Source organism: Mytilus californianus, unplaced genomic scaffold (genome assembly GCF_021869535.1).
Source record: "Mytilus californianus isolate M0D057914Y unplaced genomic scaffold, xbMytCali1.0.p SCAF_6, whole genome shotgun sequence".
Taxonomy (NCBI): Eukaryota; Metazoa; Mollusca; class Bivalvia; order Mytilida; family Mytilidae; genus Mytilus; species Mytilus californianus.
In genome coordinates, this window is record NW_026262712.1 from 5,600,976 (window position 1) to 5,624,074 (window position 23,099).

Sequence of the window (23,099 nt, forward strand, 5' to 3'; positions counted from 1 at the left end):
CATGTGTTAATGTTTTCTTTTAGCACTATTCCAGTTATGTTATCTGATCATAATGCTTTTTTAGAATTTATATTTGTTACTTACTTTCTGAGATTACCCCAAGTTTTTGGTGGTGTTCGTGTTGCTCAGTCTTCAGTTTTATATTTTGTGTTTTGTGTACTATTTTTTGTATGTCTTTTTTTCTTTTTTAGCCATGGCGTTGTCACTTTATTTTCATCTTATGGTTTTAAATGTCCCTTTGGTTTCTGTCGCCTCTCTTTTATATATATCTTCTCTGTTCATGTCTATATTGTTCATTGTTGGAGTGGCCTTATTGGCTGTGTTGTCTAAGTAGTCGAACTATGATTGTAACACTAGCCTGCCAACGCTGAGGTTGTGAGTTCGAATCCTGCAAGTGGAAGTGTGCGCTCGACTCCAATCTTAAGTGACTAGGATTGTCAATTTTCCTACCGATAGTCGGCAGTTCGTTTCGGCTTCCTCAACCAATAATATAATAACCCCACGAAAAAGGACAATATTACTGAAAGTGGCGTTCAACACCAATTAATCAATCGATCAATCAAATCATTGTTGGGTGTGTTGATGGACCTTTGTCAATGATTATTGTATTAGTCTCAGATATACCGGTAAGGACGTGTGCTTCTCTTGTTTTTTACTTTTTGCCAGATATTCGGAATCCTTTAGTTTTTTTTTTTATAGTTTTTGAAGGAAAAAAGCTGCCAATGTTAAATGTATGAAAATCTAGAGAGAACAATTTCCCACTAATTTTAAATTGATTATATCTTAAACAGAAGGACACGGATTTTTCTTTTTTTTTCCTGCTTTTTGAGTTTCCGTTATATATATACTATCAATTTATAATAGTCTTTTAATGTCCTTGTTATTTTCTAAATAGAGAAGATTCTCATATGTACGAAAAGAGGTTTTTTAATTGCTTACCGAATCTGATTTTCGGGAACTTGTATTTCAATGTCAAGTATCACGTTTTCAATATATTTCCAGTAGGCATTTAGGAATTTTTCTGTAATTGTGTTTGAATTTGTTTGATTTTTTTTTTTGTGTGTTTACTATCACCTTTTTTCCAGTTAATTTGATTTAATCCATCGATGGTAGATGAGTTTTGTTATCTTTTTTGGTATAGGCTTTTGGATACTTTCTCTTTTATTTGAAGTAACTAGAACGCACGAGGATAAAATCTTATGTGATAGGTTACTACCAGTCAACAAACGACAAAACCGTAGCACAACGAATAGTGTATACGCAAGTTAATGTAGTCCCAACCAAAAAGGTAGATCTAATTACATAAAAGGAAACATTTTAATATTGTAATTTAACATGTATGTGCGGTAAAATAATTTGTTATAAATAAAGTGCATTTAAGTGTTATGTTTCTTGATTATCAATAGAATATCCTGAGATTAACAAGTAAGATTAATTCCGGCAAAAGTTTTGATTAAAATCGATGATGTTATTACACATGTTACATGCCACGTGACTCGGTTGGTGCTTAACATCATAAATTATGTCAGTCTCTTAATATGCCTTGTTTGTCCCTTAATTTTAAATTTAGGTTGCAGATATTCCGTTTTGATCTTTTGACTATCCTCTTTGTATTGCGTTGAAAATTACTGTTTATTGGATTTTTTTTTGAATACCATTAACAGTCATATCAGGCAAAATGATAGGTGACTGCAGGTCACATTTACATATCACCAGCTTTTAAAATGTTGAAGATCTGTTCACGTAGGGTATCATGGATTTACAAGTATTTATATGAGGGTCAATGAGGAAATTGAAAAGCAAGACCTCGGGCCTGATTTTCGAAAGTATCTTATGCCTAAGACATGTCCTACGATGGTTTTAGGACATGTCATAGTCGTAAGAGATATATTCGAAAGGTTCTGAAGTCATGATATGTCATAACTTTTATCGTACACTTGAGACACCTCATAACATGATTTATAATGGTCTTAAGCTGCTTATGATTGTCATAAATGTTACGACATCGCATATTTGTTTCTAAGATGTAAGTGTTATTTACTGCATCTTTATTTGCTCATGCAACATGCAGGTCCTGGATTTTGAAAAAAAGGATGACCCAAACGTTTAGAGTGGCATATGCTTAAAGTCTATACATAAACCATATATGAAGCTCCATAGGAGACGAGGCCCTGCCTCTCCTACTAAATCCGTTTCTGCATGCAGCATCCCTTGCTTTCTTTTCGGGACTTTGTTGTGCTAAACAGTAAAGCTTTATTCTTTTCCACTTCGTCGTTTAAAATTTGAATCTCCTGCGACGTAAAACTTGGAATCCTTTTCATAGTCATGATTATTTTGATAAATATTTATTATATTTCTCTCTTTATAAGTAGTTCGTTAACGTATTTGCACGGGCATTTTTTTAAGCGGGTACTCGATGTACCATATCTTAAAGGTATTCCCAATTAGATAACGCTTCATTATAATTATACAGGAACGCGAGGTTCAAACTAAATGTAAACAAGTTATCAACTCAGATTAAAACTCGTTTTCATATATACTTTCATGTTCATCGTGTTCATTATAATGAAAAATATGAAATATTCGTATAAGATCAGAATAGTAATTATAGTTTTTCATACTTATTTATTTTCTCTTTTGACTGTCAATTAAAAGTATCATAGGTTTGACTATCTTATGACAGCCATGATTTACGTTCTATGACATATCATATGATAGTCATAAGATGTCATAAAATTTGCCCTAAGATGTATCTTATGACATATTTTAAGATACTTTCGAAAACCAGCCCCTGGATTTTTAAAAATCAACAAAATTAAATGCCTACTTATTAAGTTCGTGAAAACATAGGAATTTACTGTACAGCAACCGAATTTGGAATCCAGAAAATATATACAGGGGTATATCTCGGAGGTTAGCTGAATCAATAGGTGAACTTCCGTCTTAGTTCAAATGTTGTTTTAGTGGAGTCTAGTTTCCATTTCCTTCCTTTAGTTTTGCAGTGTTTTTTCCCTGGTTTGGTAATTCTTGATGTCAAAGACTGGTGTAAAAGGACTTTTGGATTTAATTACATGTTATTTCTGACCGTTTTACTCAACATAGACGATCTATTACAAACTCGCAGGAGTTTCACTTAAAAGGGGGCCATGTATGTGTTCATGTGTGAAATTAATTGGGGGTATCAATATTCTTACAAGTAGTCATGCCAAGAAATTTCCTCTGTTGATGATACATATCATATATAAATGCCCGTAGGTCACCTCGTTTTTTCCATATCATATAAAGATGCCCGTAGGTCACATTGTTATTTTTTGTATCATATTATAGGTACTTGTATGGCCACCGTATTAGTCTGCATATCCTATCAAAGGTGCGTGTAGGTCACAATGGTATTTATCCATATCATATTATAGGGGCCTGTAAGTCACTCTGTTATTTTATATATCTTATCATAGGTTCCTGTAGGTTACCATGTTATTTCCATATCACATATACTATAAGTGTCTATAGGTCACCTTGTTATTTTCCATATCCTACCATAGGTGCCTGTAGGTCCTCATGTCATTTGCCTTATCATATATATAATAGGTGTCTGTAGGTCACCTTGTTATTTTACATATCCCACCATAGGTGTCTGTAGGTCATCATGTTATTTTCCATACCAGTTTTAGATTAAAGGGGCGACCTGCAGGCACTTGTGATAGGATATGGTACACAAAAAGCGGTGTGACCTACAGGCACCTTTATGGTAATAAACCTGCAGTCACTATGATATGATGTGGTACTTAGCATAGCGGTATGTCCTACGGGAACCTATCATAGTGACTATGTTAAGTACCACATCCTATCATAGTGACTGCAGTGTGATAGGATGTGGTACTTAACATAGCGGTATGTCCTACGGGAACCTATAATTGGATATGGTTCATACAAAACGTTGTGTAACCTACAGGCTCCAATGATGGAATACGTTATAAAATATAGCCGTTTGACCTGCAGGCTCCTACGAAAGGCTTAATTACAGACATATGGCGATGTGACCTGTATGCACTTATGATAGGCTATGGAGCTGATCTATAGTGAAGTTACCTACAGGCACCTATGATAGACTCGCGGGGGGGGGGGGGGGACACTTTCCATATACAAGGTGATAGGACGTGCCGCTGGAATACGTCACCTTTTCAAACTTGAAATTATGTGATAGGTCGGGAAAACTATCAGAAATATATTATTAGATCAATAAAGTTCCCATATGCGAGGTTATGGTACAGAAAAAATGTTGTATGACCTGCAGGCACCTATGAAAGGTTAAGGTGCAGATCTATGGTGATGTGACCTGCAGGCACCTATGATAGGCTATGGTACACTTCTATGGTAATGTGACCTCGGGTACCTAAGAAAGACTTTATTACAGATAAATATCAGTGTGACTTGAAGGCATCTATGATAGTCTATGGTACACATAAACAGTTGTATGATCTGCAGCCATCTATAGACTATGGTACAGATAAAACAGGCAACTACCATACAGACATATAAATGAAAGTATGACCTGCAGGCACCTTTAATAGCATATGGTGCAGATCTAAGGAGATATGACCTGTAGGCACATATTATAGATTATGGTACAGATAATTAGCAGTGTGACCTGCAGACCCAAATGATCAGGTTACAGATCTAAAGTGATGTGATCTGCAGGCACCTAAGGCACAAATTCATTTGGGTGTGACCTGCAGGCACCTAAGGCACAAATTCATTTGGGTGTGACCTGCAGGCACATTTGATACAGATAAATTTTGGTGTGACCTGCAGGCACCTTTTGTAATGTTTATGATTATACGCGTAGGTATATGCAGCACAACTTTTTTTATAAGTGGTAACTGGCAGTAACCGTTCACATATTTTCTCCTCGTGCAATATACATTGATATGATAGTTTTCGCATATGTGTAACTAGCGGAAGTACACTAACCACAAATTCACGCATAGGGTATAAAAGCCCTACTTGACGTAACGTGTTCGAGCTGATAACACATATCATCCCATTGCGACGTCACGTGGTTGGTTGGTTGGTTTTCAGCCTGTGTGTGTTTGTTCATCGGTAGTATGATACATGTCATTTTCCCGGTTATTATTCCTTGTGTATCTTCTATGTTTCAAAATATAGAGGAACAAGGTTTGTCATGGTGTCTTCTGACTATTTCAGTATTTGAATTTTCCTATTCTGTCTTTCCGACATGACAATATCAGTAGATGTTGTGATTTCAAAATATGTAGTTTTAGTCATTGGTATCTTATTAGATAACTAGAACAACCCGCGACATCGCGGGTCCGTGACCGAATTAAAGTACAGACGCATTATTTTAAGCCTGGATTGTAGTTACTCGTATTGTCATCTGATGAAGTCATGCTGACTATATGTGTCAGACCACCAATTAAAGATCCCTATCTGTTTAACTAAATTTTGCAATTTTCACAGCTTTCTAAATATTTAACCTCAAGTTTGACTTCATAGAAACCAGGTATATCCTGAATCGTATATGTATCACCTTTCGACATGCTAATTTTTAACCTACCTTTAAAGTCTTATAAGAAAAACCTGACCTTGGAATAACAGGTACTACCAAAATAACTCCTGGTTTTCTGGAAATCTTAAATTAGTGTACTATGGAGCGCATTAATCCTGAATTTTTAATGCAAACTCAATAGGCAAGTAAATTTTGGCTAAAAATGGTCTAAATATATTTCTCTTTTACCAAAAGTTTCATTTCTGCAAATTTGTTGGTTAGTTTAAGTAAACAATGACATCAAAAGCATTATTTTATGTAAGAGTAGGGCTACTTTTACATATGTTCTAAATTAGAGGGAGTAACTGGTGGTCTGACACCTAAAGAGCAAACAAAGTTGATTAGAAGTCTTTTGTTTTGCTTTATTCTTAATCCTTGGTCAATTTGTAGTAAAAACAAGTCCTATCTGAGCATAATGCGACTTATATTACAAAATTTACAGCTTAATTTAAACTGACTGTAATGTATGACTTTAATAGAAAATACTTGAAAATTTCATTTTTGACTACAGGAACATAAACTTTCAATATCAAGATCAGTTTTAGTTGATTTTTCCTTGTTTGTCCTACTGCTTTAAAGACTTTCCACAATTTTTACAATGAGTATAGCAAAAAATCCAAGGTAATGATCGAAGAGTCAAGGAATATTGATCCCCATTGTTTCAACAGGTGCCAGTAATGGGACTATTAATTGACCAAAAGTACAGTTACGGTCATTAAACTGTTTTTATTTACTATCAGTCAATAAAATTTAAGGAAGAAAACTTTCATTTGAGGATTGTGGTGAGTTTTTGCAGTGTTTTCATTAGGCTATGTTATCTGCCAAATACATGGTATGACGCAATTAATGATATAAGAGGTAAAAATCAAATAATTTCATTAAATCTTCATGACGACAATTTTTTTGGGAGGTAAACAACCTATGTTTTAATGTTTATTACCACAGAAACAACTTACTGTGCATTCATAACAATTTAGGACATTTTTTGTATATGAAAGCATATTGTCAGGGTGGGAAAAGCTAAAAATAGCACAAATTCAGGTTTAAGGCTCTAAATTTGACTTTTAATCAAAAAAAGATTGAAATGTGGCTACTATCATTTCAAATGATCAGTCAAGACCAACAAAAAACATTTTTTTCTGATTTTGGGGTTTGACGTTGTTCAGTGTTGTTTTGAGATAAGACATGTACGGAATGATTGAATCAAGAGAATATTAATATGATTATAAATAGAACATATATATGACATATATGTACCCGTGATACGAATAGTTACCAATTGAATTATGTATAATAGACAAAATGTTTTGGCCGTCAAAGCATTACACAACGAATGTTTTAATTGTCAGAAAATGGAATGTTAATTACAAATACATTAGTGGGCCTAGCACAGTGTTTGGCTGTCTGTCTTTGGACAATTTAAATTTTTAATAATCTCTTGATAAAAGTCCTATCGGTAACATGGCGACCTGATTTTGACTCATTCTGATAGGCTAATTTGAATGAAAATCTTTTCTGAAATTACAAGACGAAATTTTTAATTACTCACAACAAACGACCCTCGTGTAATGTTTTATTTTTTATTAAGTGTTACAATACATGTAGTTATATATAGTTACCATGATTAAAGCACTATGAAAACATCCCTTTTTTATCATCTTTGAAACTACACAACTTAACTTTACTTAAACTTAGCAGTCAAAAGGTCTTCTTAAATGTATCTATAACTGTTCTCGATGAGATGAAAACATAGCCATCAGAGGTTATCTGTAATATTGGAAATTAAAAAAAAAAACACCCACCCTCTGAAAAGCGATTTAAATTGAATTATAATTGGTAGCCTGACTGCTTTTACACGTCTATCGATGGACATTCATTGTATGATTGTAGCAGTACTTGAACAAATCTAATTTTATTATCTTCTCTTATATAAACTATACACGCACTTACCAGCTTTAATCAAACGTTGCTTGAAAGATGTATTGAAGATCTTTTCAAAAGGTACGACTTGGTTCCAATCAATAAATCAATTCCCATCTCTCAATTGTCTATTCTAGATTGCATCAAAACATCTTTGTCAGCCGTGTGAAACGGAAGATACATATGTTCCAGCTGTAAAATGGTGTACAGAATGCGAAGAAAATTTGTGTAAAGACTGTTTCCAGTTCCACAAAAAAGAAAAGGTGAAAAGGTGAAAAACACAAAGCCTCAAACTATCGACCAGTCTCATTGACTTCAATCTGCTGCAAACTATTGGAACATATTGTTCATAGCACCATCATTGATCACTTTGACCACCACCAGATCCTATGTGACCATCAACACGGTTTCAGAGCAAAAAAATCTTGCGAAACCCAACTCCTGATAACACTAGATGAATTTGCAAGAATTTAGACCAAGGAGAACAGACAGACATCATCCTGCTTGATTTCTCCAAAGCTTTTGACAAGAGACTCCTCCAAAAAATGAACCACTATGGAATACAAGGAATAACACTCAAGTAGATACAAGACTTCCTAAGTAAGAGAACACAATCTGTACTGCTTGAAGGGCATAAATCCGACCCCCTAGACGTCATCTCAGGGGTGCCACAGGGGATAGTCATTGGACCACTCTTATTCCTGGCTTATATAAAAGACCTGCTACAATCAACAACTTTTGAGGCAAGGTTATTTGCAGACGATTGCCTAGTTTATACAAAAATAAAGAACAGAAAGGATAGTTATCAAAGGTACCAGGGTTATAATTTAATACGCCAGACGCGCGTTTCGTCTACATAAGACTCATCAGTGACGCTCAGATCAAAATAGTTATAAAGCCAAACAAGTACAAAGTTGAAGAGCACTGAGGACTCAAAATTCCAAAAAGTGGTGCCAAATACAGCTAAGGTAATCTATTCCTGGGATAAGAAAATCCTTAGTTTTTCGAAATATTCAAAGTTTTGTAACAGGAAATATATAAAAATGACCATATAATTGATATTCATGTCAACACCGAAGTGCTGACTACTGGACTGGTGATATCCTCGGGGACGGAAACGTCCACCAGCAGTGGCATCGTTCCAGTGGTGTAAATAGTTATCAAAGGTACCAGGATTATAATTTAATACGCCAAACGCGCATTTCGTCTACATAAGACTCATCAGTGACGCTCAGACCAAAATAGTTATAAAGCCAAACAAGTACAAAGTTGAAGAGCATTGAGGACCAAAAATTCCAAAAAGTTGTGCCAAATACGGTTAAGGTAATCTATTCCTGGGATAAGGAAATCCTTAGTTTTTCGAAATATTCAAAGTTTTGTAACAGGAAATTTATAAAAATGACCATATATTTGATATTCATGTCAACACGAAGTGCTGACTACTGGGCTGGTGATACCCTCGGGGAAGGAAACGTCCACCAGCAGTGGCATCGACCCAGTGGTGTAAATAATTATCAAAGGTACCATGATTATAATTTAATACGCCAGACGCGCGTTTCGTCTACATAAGACTCATCAGTGACGCTCAGATCAAAATAGTTATAAAGCCAAACAAGTACAAAGTTGAAGAGCATTGAGGACCCAAAATTCCAAAAAGTTGTGCCAAATACGGCTAAAGTAATATATTCCTGGGATAAGAAAATCCTTAGTTTTTCGAAATATTCAAAGTTTTGTAACAGGAAATTTATTACAAAATGACCATATAATTGATATTCATGTCAACACCGAAGTGCTGACTACTGGGCTGGTGATACCCTCGGGGACAGAAACGTCCACCAGCAGTGGCATCGACCCAGTGGTGTAAATAGTTATCGAAGGTACTCGGATTATAATTTAATACGCCAGACGCGCGTTTCGTCTACATAAGACTCATCAGTGACGCTCAGATCAAAATAGTTATAAAGCCAAACAAGTACAACGTTGAAGAGCATTGAGGACCCAAAATTCCAAAAAGTTGTGCCAAATACGGCTAAGGTAATCTATTCCTGGGATAAAAAAACCTTAGTTTTTCGAAATATTCAAAGTTTTGTAACAGGAAATTTATAAAAATGACCATATAATTGATATTCATGTCAACACCGAAGTGCTGACTACTGGGCTGGTGATACCCTCGGGGACAGAAACGTCCACCAGCAGTGGCATCGACCCATTGGTGTAAATAGTTATCAAAGGTACCAGGATTATAATTTAATACGCCAGACGCGCATTTTGTCAGCATAAGACTCATCAGTGACGCTCAGATCTAAATAGTTATAAAACCAAACAAGTACAAAGTTGAAGAGCATTGAGGACCTATAATTCCAAAACGTTGTGCCAAATACGGCTAAGGTACTGTAAATTCAGAAATTATTGCGATGTTTTTATTATTGCGAATAATGAGACAGTGTTATAATCGCAATTATTCGAACTCGCATTTTGAATTTTTTTATTTGAATTTAACAGGATTTTTCTCAACATCGCAAAAATTAAAATTGCATGTAATTCTAAAATTACAAAATCGCAATAATAAATACACGCAATAATTTCTGAATTTACAGTAATCTATTCCTGGGATATATAGCCAGACACTACAAGACAACCTAAACAAACTCCAAGAGTGGGAGATTCGATGGCAGATGAATTTCCACCCTGAGAAGTGCATCGTGATACGGATAACCAACAAAAGAAACCCACTGATAAGGAACTACCAACTACATGGTCACACCCTAGATGCAGTTGAGCATGGATAATACCTGGAAGTCACCATAAATCACGACCTACAGTGGAAGACACATATCAACCAGACATTAGACTTCCTGAGAAAGAACCTAGGGCGGTGTAAACCAGAAGTCAAAGCCAACGCCTACATCACCATGGTAAGACCTACTATTGAATACGCTTCCTCTGTATGTGAATCCTACCAACAAAATCTTGAAAAAGATCTAGAACAAGTGCAGAGGAGGGCAGCTAGGTTCGTGTTCAATGAATACCAAGACGTATCCCCAGGTTGTGTCAGGTCTTTAATGGAGAGACTAAGATGGGAGCCTCTTAAAGATCACCGCTGCAAAGACCGCCTCGCCATGGCCTACAAGATACACAATAGATTGGTAGATATTGACCCATCAAACTACTACAAACCTGGAGATTCACGGACCAGAGGAGGTCACCACATACACCAACAGTGTACTCTAAAAGACCAATACAGGTACTCCTTCTTCCCAAGATCAACCAGGGAATGGAACACACTACCAGAAAAAGCCACAACATCTGCTACACTAGAAGAGTTCAAGGCCAACCTTACCATTCTGCCAGAGGCCTTGACAGGAGCTTCTCACACCTAGAACTCCTAAGATCCCGGATGTTTATAGTTTTAATTTGTAAATAATAATTACTGTAAATAGTTATTGCTGGTTTTGATAATGGAGGAGGAAAGGCCTCATGGTTAAACAAGCAAGAGTCATTATACACTCAAGAAGAGTCCGACTCTGTGTTGAAAGAAGAAAGGCAACGAAAAATTATCATGACATAGGAACATAGGGCATGCAGTAAGTTGTTGCCTTTAGACGTTGCTGCGTATCAGCGACGTATCAAAAGACCCTGAACTTTCAGTTAAAGCTTTCTGCTCTATTGAAACCACTATCGGACAAGAATTGAAAGGATTAGAGGATAAAAAATAGCTTCAAACGAAAGCATCATTACCTCATTTACAAAAGCACATTTAGGAGTCGGAGACCGTTCTAAGCAAGCAAATTGATAAGGTATGTACAGAACATCGACTTCGATTTCAAGAACAGGAACATTCTTTCGCAGACTCAAAGATGTTATATACAAAACGCCAAGAAGAATAAGAAAAGGTTATTAAACATGGATCCGAAAGCCAGATATTTATCCTGGCCCACCAGATGAAGTTACAACTACCAAAGAAAGAAGCGGCATCTATCGATAAGAGTCAAACAATAGAAAGAATTGGAAATACAATTCCCTGAAAAGCACGAACTACCATCTTTTCCAGCCTTAGAGGATATTTCTATTGAGAAAACGCCGTTAAATGTACAAGCTTTGTTCAGTAAAGCTCAAGTGGCCGAAGCTATCCACCATAATGATTCGGTTAAAACATTTTATCGCAAGTCTACGAATGAATTTCATTCAAGTATCAAAGGAATTGCCGTCACAAAACGAAACAATGTTCTAATATGTTTTGCAGGAGATAGAAAAGTGTCACAATGTTTTTCGAATGGAAATGTCGACAAATCATGTGAAGTAGATGGTAACGTTTTATGATATATGTGTAATTGATGATACCGATTTGTGTCGTGCCATTCTTTCTATGGTATTACAGAAGATGGCAAACATTTAATAGAGCACAGTAGACCCCCCAACAGACGAACCAATGGCATCTGTGTTGACCGTGGTGGCAGCGTTTATGTCGCGTAGGAAAATTATGTCATTAGGTTATCAAAAGAGGGACAAGTTTTAGACCTGAATATTCTCGACAAAGCCAAACAATACGCTGATATATGGGGTATAGCCTTTAACAGAACGTATGCACAGATGTATGCAGCTACTGATAATGGCCACGAACTAACAGTTTTTGACTTAAGATGAAAAGATGTGTGATGGGAGTGGTTTAATGTACTATATTTTTACAGTTGATTAAAATAATTTTGATTGCATTTGTGTCACTTTAATTGAAAATTCATACAATTATATTTACACATAATAAATAATTGTAGACATTATTATGGTTATAGACAAAACTCTTTTACACAATACATGTTATTTTACTTTATAGTCAAAACTCCATATTACACACAAAACCGGGGTAGAAATTATTTCAACGCATGATTGATCGCATCTCTTTATCAAGATCATCTCGATCATGTTTTAGATAATAAAAAACGTAATTTTAAGAATACAAGAATTAGGATGTATGGTAGTTTTTACGATAATCATACCAAATTTGTAAGTTTTCATCATTGTTTTACTTGAACCACATACTTCCGTATATATGAATAAAAGTACATTTGAGGAAAACGTCAATGCGACATTATTGTTAGATTAATATACGGTCTTTAACAATTGCAATGACTTTAAGTTATATCTACCAGTGATTTGTATAATAAGAGATTACTATACAAATCCTTGTATCTATTTACATGTACAAACTTTTGTTTTGGGGCGACCCTGAAAACTAGCGAACTGAAATCTCACATAAAGAGTTTGTAACCTTAAAAGAAATGTTATAAACCAAAAATAAGATCAGTTTAGAGCTGCATAGTTTTCTCAAAAGTGACCTGGTATCGTGAGGCAATCGTTAAACGTGACCTTGTGACCTAATTAGTAGTATGGATAAAAGAAGATGTTGAATTTACGTCAAGGTGACCTGACATCCAACTAACGGCAACAATGAACATAAAACATTAAGACGGCAACATAACGTAATCAACTGTATCCATGCAGTTGTCTAAATAAGATGTCAAGCTCTCAATTGTCACGTGTCTTTAAAAGTTTTTAATAAATTAAAGAGAAACAATCAAAGATCTGTCATCAATATTTAACTTCGAATTACGAACATGCATTTGCATTTACAAAGTAATACGCGTCACTTATGGGCTTTAGCAGTATATGATTTTTTTGAGTGATTGATTGATTGCCGTCAATTGGCAGATTTTTTTTAGCAATTATGAGAACTCTCAGATCAGTACTTTGTGTCTTTTCTGTTTTTATTTCCTTATAAAATTTTGTCAATGTTGTCATTACATTATTTTATGATTTTATTTGTTCTACATTCAATTCTTATTAAACCTTATTTTATAACATTCATACTAATCATTAATAACCAATTATTTTGTTATTTTGTTTAGTTCAAAATATTGTTTATTGTATACTGTTTTATAATAACGGTGTATATTGTATCTTTGTGATTATGCTTTGTATCGATCTGATATGTGAAGCCCTTTCACACTGATCTTTCAACTTGTTCTAGTGTTGTGTTGTAACAAACCTGTCCCATAATAGCGGGAGGGTTTAGTTCTTACAAAATTGTTCCATTCCGCCACATTTTCTACGAGTCTGTTCCAGGCCAGGACTTTGACACCAACAAAAGTCGGATGCTGAAGACCTTATATTAATCTATAGATGTCTCTTGGTGTTGCTTGTCGCAAAAGTCGGATAATGACGACTTCATACTAATATGTAGATGTCTCGTGGTGTGCCTTGTGACGACCTTTCACTAATAGGCATTTTTACCTATTGTGTCTGTTTGTTTTGTTCACGCATTGTTGCCAATATAATGGAATTGTATGCGACTATCATACACGTGAGAGGTTATGAAAGTTGTTTTCAATTTGTTTGATGTGTTTGAGCTTTTGATTTTGCCATTTGAGAAAGGTCTTTGCCGTTTTGAATTTTCCTTGGGGTTCGGTAGTTTTGTTATTTTACTTTATACTAACCTGTAGATGTCTCTTGATGTTGTCTAACACGATAATCGGATGCTGACTACCTTATACTAACCTGCAGATGTCTCCTGATGTTGTCACACACGATAATCGGATGCTGACTACCTTATACTAACCTGCAGATGTCTCTTGATGTTGTCACACACGATAATCGGATGCTGACGACTTTATACTAACCTGCAGATGTCTCTTGATGTTGTCACACACGATAATCGGATGCTGACGACCTTATACTAACCTGCAGATGTCTCTTAATGTTGTCACACACGATAATCGGATGCTGACGACTTTATAATAACCTGCAGATGTCTCTTGATGTTGTCTTACACGACAATCGGATGCTGACGACCTTATACTAACCTGCAGATGTCTCTTGATGTTGTCACACACGATAATCGGATGCTGACGACCTTATACTAATATAGCCTGGTAAAATGGAGTTTAGACTATATGGAAATCAAGAAGGAATATTTGCTCCTTAAACTTTTATTTTAGCAGTCCGGCAAGACCAAACAACAAACTCCCAAACTAAATGTAATGTAACATACACACAATAACAATATATATAAGCACAACCAATTAAAGGATTAAGAAGATAAACAGATGCCAAATAACAATAGATTAAAAGAGTAATTAGTGTCCGACACGTATTTGTAAGTTATTGTCCCAACTGTCACAGATAATAAATAATTAAATAAATAGAGTAAATGCATTTAAGACCTTTGTCCAAGAGTATGACACATATTCCGTGTAAAACACTTATGTCTAAATTTACGACAAAGTCCAGAATAATAAAATAAATGCGAAACCTAAATATACATTTAAACAATTGAATTAATAAAATGCTGTTTACACTAACCTGCAGATGTCTCTTGGTGATTTCACCAACGATAGTCGGATGCTACCGACCTCATACTAATCTGTAGATGTCTATTTGTGTTGCATGTCAATAGTCGGATGCCGAAGACTTTGTGCGAACCTGTAGATGTCTCTAGGTAAAGCTTGTTCATAGTCAAGTGCATGCTGAAGACCTCATACTAACCTGCAGGTATCTCTTGGTGTTGCTTGTCGACCTTATACTAACCTGTAGATGTCTCTTGGTGTTGCTTGTTGATAGTCAAATGCTGACGACCTCATACTAACCTGTAGATGTCTCTTGGTGTTGCTTGTCGAATTCAACCATCATTGACACACATCTTTTAATTCATACCCATACTTATATATTGTTTAAATGCGCACGTTTGTCACGTGTAAAGACGTCACAAATACGACTTTATTTAGAGATGGACTCGACTAAATGATTTACTTATTAATAAGAACATCCTTTTCTATTTTTGTCAGTAGGAAACGACACAGTAATCAAACAAATTTCCTATCAGAAATCATATTTTTAAGTCAATCTGATTTAACTCTACTGTCAAAGCAATCCGGCCCCAAAGGGTGACTAGGGAGTATAAATATGGTCACTACAGGTCTTCTTCCGATTGGCAGTAAAACCCTTGTCAAAGTAGGGCGTCCGTTTGGCTGTGCGAGATGTACAAGTATGCAGCCACGTCCGGTAAGAATAGGGACGTTAAATCCGATGCCTCTTGTAGAGAGAGTACCACGCCCTCTGCAAGTTTAGAACCCTTGTGACAACTCTTTAAGGGGTCCTTAGGTAGACTGTTGTAAGGATAAATTTCTGTCCCTATCCAATTTTACCCTCATCTAAATTTCCCCGACCTTCCTCCCGGACAGCCTCTATTATAGGACCTACCTATTGCATTTATTGTTAACTTGTTCTCGTCCTTCCTGAACATGCATAACCTATTTGCCAATGGACGTTAAGCAACCAACAATCAATCAACCAATCAAAGCAATCCAGGTAAAATGTATTCAACAAAATAGTAAAATGTAAAACGAAGATAAATCTTGACAAAATACATTTTATTTTTGGACTTCGTTTTTCCTTTTAAAGATAAGTCTTTTTCTAACATCTGAGTTTCAGCTAATAGCATTGCAATATTGTATTCTTCCTAGTCTATACTTTGCTTGTTTTCACCATCTGTTGACGAATTTATTTTAAAACCCAGAATCTTATTGTGAAACCAAGATTCCTGCATTCTGATTGTACTGCATGTTTTCCTGGTCTCGATCGTATATCTATTTATTGCCAGTTGCTAGTCACATAATCAATCCAAACTTTAGATATTAAAGAAGAAAGAATACAGTGAAAGACTTCTTCGTGTTATACAGCAACAATACAAAGATGAATGGTTGTCATTTTTTTAGGTCCCATCTATGAATTGGTGAAACGATAAGACGTATCTGCGTCTCATCTAACAAGCGACATTTCATTCTTAGATTTTTCGATACAAAAATAGGAAGTCGTCTGATCTGTAAATTTGCAGATTGTGTTCTATACCCTATTTTGTCATTTTGACTGAGTGTGGATTATCAAGGCTGATGAATGTAAAGCAAGAGACACTTACCCTGTCGACGTGAGCAGATGTCTTAAGGCTAATGATGCATACATAGCAAGAGACACTTATCCTGTTGACGTACCCGGTCTTACTATTTTTGTAGTTCTCAAGGCTGATGACGTATACATAGCAAGAGACACTTACCCTGTCGACGTACCCGGTCTTACTACTTTTGTAGTTCTCAAGGCTGATGATGTATACATAGCAAGAGACACTTACCTTGTCGACGTACCCGGTCTCAATCATTTTGTAGTTCTCAATGCTGATGATGTATACATAGCAAGAGACACTTTCCCTGTCGGTGTACCCGGTCTCACTCCGTTTGTAGGTCATGTGTTTTCCTCAGTTTGTTCTCTTGATTTGTATATTATAAATGAATTCACGAAATTTGAAATCATTTATATTGATTCGAATGTATGCTTAAATATGAAATAAGCGGTATAAAAGATTAATAGAAATAAGAAGATGTGGTATGAGTGCCAATGAGAAAAATCTCCATCCAAGTCACAATGTGAAAAGTAAACAATTATAGGTCAAAGTACGGCCTTCAACACGGAGCCTTGGCTCACACCGAACAGCAAGCTATAAAGGGCCCCAAAATGAATAGTGTAAAACAATTTAAACAGGAAAACCAACGGTCTAATCTATATAAAAACGAGAAACGAAAAAACACTAGCTTAGATACCAAAGATTTGGAACGATAAACATATATAAAGGCTTTACCTCTATCTTATTTCTTATTTGTGCTAAAAGTGGCGTTAAACACCAATCAATCAATTAATCTATCTAATTTGTATTTTGTAAATAGTTTTGAGCATACATCAGGTAGTTAGTTTTTAAATGTTCGTTTAAGATATAATTCGTTAGTGTATCCAACGATGAACACGTATCCAAAACATATTGAAAGTTTAATCAAATTAAATGGTAATTTTATTTTACTATACTTTTGTTATGTTTATCTCAATAACAGAAGACTTTTATTGAGTTCAGGAGCGGTTCAGACAGGTGATGGGAGAGGGGGAGGGACGGGGTGAACCCTTAAAATATAATAGATTGTGATGATGTGAGAAAAACTGTAAAATAACTACAATTTATATATTATTTTATTATTTTTTATTTACACAATGTAAGTGTGTTCATTGCAGTTTTAACTTATATTTGTTGACTTGTGAGTGATAAGTTGTACTCCAAACGTTACATAATTAGTTTTAAATCTGTAATTTTGTTGTTGATAACTGAAGGCATACGAATAAAGACATAAAACAAACATACACACACACACGCACACAAACAAATACACAAACATGACAAAATAAAAAAACGAGCACAGAAAAAAAATTTCAATTTCCACTATTTTAATCCAGCATTCAGTACTCGTACAACTTGTTTATTTTCAGTCGTGACAAAAGAGCGAGACCTAGATGTAGACGTAATAAAAGATGTGTTACTACCAGAAACTGTTGTAATTATAGACAATATTGTAGCGGAGGACGATGTAAGACCAGAAATTTTGACATTTTGTAGAGGCAGGGCATGGCTTGTTCATGTTCCCTACAAATAGAACCTCGCCATAATTTCAAGTCTGGTGGATCCGTTGTTTCACGAACATGTCTTGCATAACTCTTTGATTATATATTAAAAATTTCAACCGTTTGTTATTCAAATTAATTTAAAAGCTATATTATTATACGTCTGCTACAAATATTTTTGAATTATAAACTCACTTATTTTACACGACGGCTGCTAACTGCTGACCTTTGAGGTCTCCATGGGTGACTAGGGAATAGAAATATGGTCTGCTATGTCTTCTACCCTCCGGCAGTAAATTATTTGCCAAAGCGGGGCGTCCGTTTGGCTGAGCGAGGTGTATAAGTACGCAACCACATCCGGTCAGTATATGGACGTTAAATCCGACGTATCGTGAAGAGAGAGTGTGGCCCTTGCCTTTGAGGGATCGTAGATGGCCTGTTGCAAGGCAAAACGTCTGTCCCGATCCCATATATTCTCATTTTCTAGTGGCATTTCGAATTTCCCGACAGTAATCCCAGGACCTACCAACTGTATTTATTGTAGATACGTTTTTCGAATTTTCCCGACAGTAATCCCAGGACCTACCAACTGTATTTTTTGTAGATACGTTCTTCGAATTTTCCCGACAGTAATCCCAGGACCTACCAACTGTATTTATTATTCATACGTTCTCGTAACGAAAACGCATGAAATATTTCTTCTGGACGTAAGAAAAACAACAATCGATCTACCTTTTAGGGTTTCTGCACGTTTTATTTAAAGCTCGTGTTATCAAATCTTAAATTTTCTGTACATTGATTGTGATCTGTTCTTTGTCTGTTTGTCTATTTTTTACCGAGTCGCCAACGGCGAAAGCAGGTCTAGTCTTAACCGATCGACTCCGTCCGTCCGTCCAAAAAGACCTTGGAAAGAAGACTTTACAATTCGACAGAATATTTCCTGGCTTCTGTGAAAAAGTATAGATTTATTCTTGGTCGATCTGTAGATTGATAATGTTTAATTGTAATGTATATAAGCAATTCTTAGATCTTCAGTGCTGCCACTTCCTGTTTGCTGATAGTTTAAAATTTTACAACACCCATTGTACACGGAAAATTTTTGTTAATGTTTTCATGGCTTTAATTGGTGTGTCTATGGAAGAGAGTAATTTGATATTTGGCATGAAGCTTTATAATGTTAAGTTGTTGCGTGTGAGCAATTGCCACTTCCTGTTTGCCGATAGTTGGAAAAAATACTAATTGTTCAAGAAAAAAAGTTTGACAAAGTTTTCTTGGCTTCAATGAAAGGGAATGATTTATATTTGATATTTCATCAGATATGCTTTAGAAAACATGTCTATTTCAATCGCACGAAGCGACGCGGGTCCAGACCCGGTATTAGTCTTGTTTCTTTAAGCCATGGTTCTTGTTGCCTTTCTTCGATTTCTAGCTTTTGGTTGACCCATACATGGTTTTCTTTTCACCTTTTGTTGTATAATAATAGACGAAGAGTTAACATCGAATAACAAATTAATTGGATTTCATTTTATCCTTATTTCTAAAGTATGATTACATTTATTTTTGGAAAAAAAGGGGGTAGGAGGGTTAAAATAGAAACAACAGTTGTCTTCTTATAACAGTAGATAGTACAATATTAGACCTTATTATATACATGTGCTAAGCAAATTATGGTTTGGCTAGTTAATTAATCCGAAGACGAATGGATTGCTGTTTTCCATGCAGACTGATGTGACGTGAATACGTTATTATATATCATTTTATAGTTATTTAAATCAAGTACAGCAAAACGAAAGCCATTTGGGAGTATTTTGTACCTCTCAGACATGAAAACATAGTGGCGGATCCAGGCGGGGGGGGGGGGTTCCAAGGGTTGGAATCCCCCCTTTTTTGACGATCAATGCTTTAGAATTGGGACACATGGTTGGAACCCCCCTTTCTATCCTGAGTTAGAACCCCCTTTTAAAAATGGCTGGATCCGCCCCTGAAACTGGAACAAATTTCTATATCCCGATGTACCTGCGGGGATATGTGTGAGGTCCCCCTCTAAAAATCCAACCTAGGGGTATAGAAATCGAAATTCCTTCGCATAAGGGGTTTTACTCCACTGACAAATTATTCTTGTCGGAATTGGATCACACGCATAGAGTAAAGCCCTATGTGCACGTTACATTATACTTTTAACAACTCTTTGAGTGGTCATTAGTTGACAAGTTGCAAGTCTGACCTTATCCACCCTGCCCTCATTTTCAAAATGCAGTCAAAATAACCCTCGATCTATTAATACCCTATTTGTAGAGCGTCCCTATTGCAATTATTAGTAAAACATTTGACACTGGACGTTAAGCAAACAACAATGTTGTTAGTTGCTGTCTGTCATGTCTGTTTTTAGTTTATTGTATTCGTCACAAATCAAATCATGCCGTTGGTTTTCATGTTTGAATTGTTTCACATTTTTAATGTCGGTATGCGATATTGCTTTTTCTCATGGTTGAAGGCCGTACCGAAAGATGACTTATAGTTGATTACATCATCCATGTCATTTCGACTTTGATAGATTCTCGAGTATAGATTTTTCTCTAATTGGCAATTATACCATGATTTATACATGTTAAAGCATGTTGAACCATGTTCAAGGCATCACAACTTAATATGTACAATTATTAGATGTATGATAAATATGAAATAGATAACTAGACAGTACAACTAGCTTAAAACGATCTATCGCGTGCTACTTCACCACGAATGGTCATACTATGTAGCTTCAACCAAAAAATGTGTTTTATTTATCAATATCAAGAATACCGTGTATTGAATTTCACACAAGTTTTTCATAATCTACGTAAGTGGAAAACAACTTAGTGATTTAAATATGTAAGGGGGAAAACTCTATATTATTATCACAATCACATGATTTCGAGTTTGAAAGACGACTAAGGTAAGTCTGTACACTATTAACGCTTTAAGTATTATTCGTCGTTTCTGACAGAATGAACAAGGCGACGGAATTAAAATTAACTCAATTATATTTTAGAAAATAACATCAGTATTTCATCCAAATATGTCAGTTAAAACACCATAAATCCAGGTAAAAATAAACAAACGTAGGAATGATTGTAAATTGTCGACTTGTCGTATTGGTCCTAGTTAATGACGGATAGGTCACTCACCTAAATATAAAAGACACGTATAACAAATGTTTTATTTTTAGATTAAATATACTGACCGGCTTTAGAAACGCAACACTAGATTATTCTTTTTAATTCCCATTTTCAAATATGCAATTTTTGTTAAACAAACTTATGAACAGAAATTTCTTTCATTACTTCATTGTTTTAAAAAAAAATGACAGTTCGAAAGTTGAATTGATTACGTCATTTTCAATGTTCAAATCATGTGGTATACACTGAAACCCTGGTTTTCCCCTTACCAAAGAACGTGTCACCGTCAAAAGCAATGACTGCATGTAACAAACGCCAAAATTATTGTCAGACGGTCAACCAATTTTGTTCGGCATGTTTTGGGTTCTGTTTTGCACTTTCTGATTTTGCCGTTGTTCCACCCATTGCAATGGGTTTTGGCAATTCGATTCTTTGGCAGTTCAGTTTATGCAAAACATTTATGGCATGAATATGTGCGCAATGGCATTCGACAATTTGATTAGCAGTTGACGTTGCGGCCGTTAACATGTCTCGCAAATGACGTTGCAAAATCAAATTCTATTGACGTTGCATTGTCACTACATGTTGATCTGGTCATTGATGGTCTTCAACAAATCCCGTCTAACTGTATCGTTGTCGGAAGGACAGTAAAAGAGTTTCTGGCGTCAAATTGTCTGGTTGCAGCACGTTTACGTTTTTCTGTATGCAGTATTCTTATGGGCTGATTCAGTTTTTTTATTCCTGAGTCTTGGCAATATGGAGATGCAAGATTTTAAAACTGATTTAAGTGTGGCCAAGGATTGAAAGAACTGTTTCACAAAGAAAAAAAAACTAAAAAAAAAATTCGTGCGACTTCAATAATCCAGTATGTTCAATAACCCCAGGTAAGTCAGATGTTGATTTTTTCTAAAGAGAAAGAAGTATGGTAAGCATGAATAGTAGTTGTATGAGGATCAAATATGATTTGGTAAAAAAAATTCAACAAAATGAATGTTGCGTTGTTAAAGTCAGTCAGTATATATTTATTTTTGGATAGGGTTTTACCAGCTACCGGTACGGTATATGCGATAGGTAACCCAGTTCAAATACTGCTGTACACAATTACAAAATCCATTGTTTTGCAATGGTAATCGAAAACGCAGACATATCTGATATGCATAATAGAATTTGTATGCCCCCGCCGTGGCGAAGGGGGCATGCAGTTTTACCCTTGTCCGCTTGTCCATCGTCCGTATGTCCAAAAATTAGTTTCCTTTCTTTGAATTTAGTTCCCTCAACTACATGTTATAAAACTTATACACAATGCTTATTACCACCGAACACAGATCTATTTGAATTTAGGAGGTGTCACTTTCACCGTTCTCGAGTTATGTCCCTTTATACATGGACAAATAGCTTAATTTGTCGTTTCCGCACTCTAACTTTAGTTTGCCTCAACCAAATGTGAATAAACTTTTGATTAAATGCTTATTACCACCAAACACAGATCAAGTTAAAATTTTGGTGGCGTCGCTTTCACTGTTCTTTAGTTATGTCGCTTTGTTAATTGAAAAATTGCAGAATTTGCGGTATATTTTCTAGCGGGGGTATGAGTGTCCCATGGACACAATATTCCATTTTTTTTTAAATAGCAATCGGGAACACTATTATATTGTATCTGTCGGTAATACGGTTTGATACGTTTAATCTATAATTACTATACAGGAGGGTCTGGATGGGGTTTACAGAATAGAGAATAATGGGTAAAATGTGCTGAATGAATGGCAAAAAAAAAGAAAGAATAGAGAAATATAGGGTAAACATTTAAAAAAAAAGAGAATAACGGGGTCCCTAATTATGACCTTAAAAAAACAAAGAATACAGAAATGAAGGACGCCCTACCCCCATCCAGACCCTCTTACAATACAATAAGTTAAAGTTGTCCACTTTAATAAGAAATCTGGCATTTGTTAGGGAGCTACCATTTG

The 23,099-nt window shown here is 35.6% G+C and overlaps 2 protein-coding genes across 10 annotated transcripts in view; both read left to right on the forward strand.

The window, feature by feature from the left end:
* The window catches only part of LOC127706418 (sulfotransferase 1A1-like), a 90,263-nt gene that overhangs the window by 30,609 nt on the left and 36,555 nt on the right, over window positions 1–23,099 (forward strand). The gene's annotated exons all lie outside the window — the stretch shown is intronic.
* LOC127706416 (sulfotransferase 1A1-like) overlaps window positions 1–23,099 on the forward strand; it is a 139,961-nt gene that overhangs the window by 23,680 nt on the left and 93,182 nt on the right. The window contains exon 1 of one of the 4 annotated variants that reach the window (XM_052211025.1): window positions 20,852–20,909. The exons of the other annotated variants lie outside the window; for them this stretch is intronic. The gene's annotated coding sequence lies outside the window, so the exon portion shown is untranslated. Of the gene's footprint in view, window positions 1–20,851; window positions 20,910–23,099 lie in introns of those variants that run through there. 4 annotated transcript variants of the gene reach the window in all.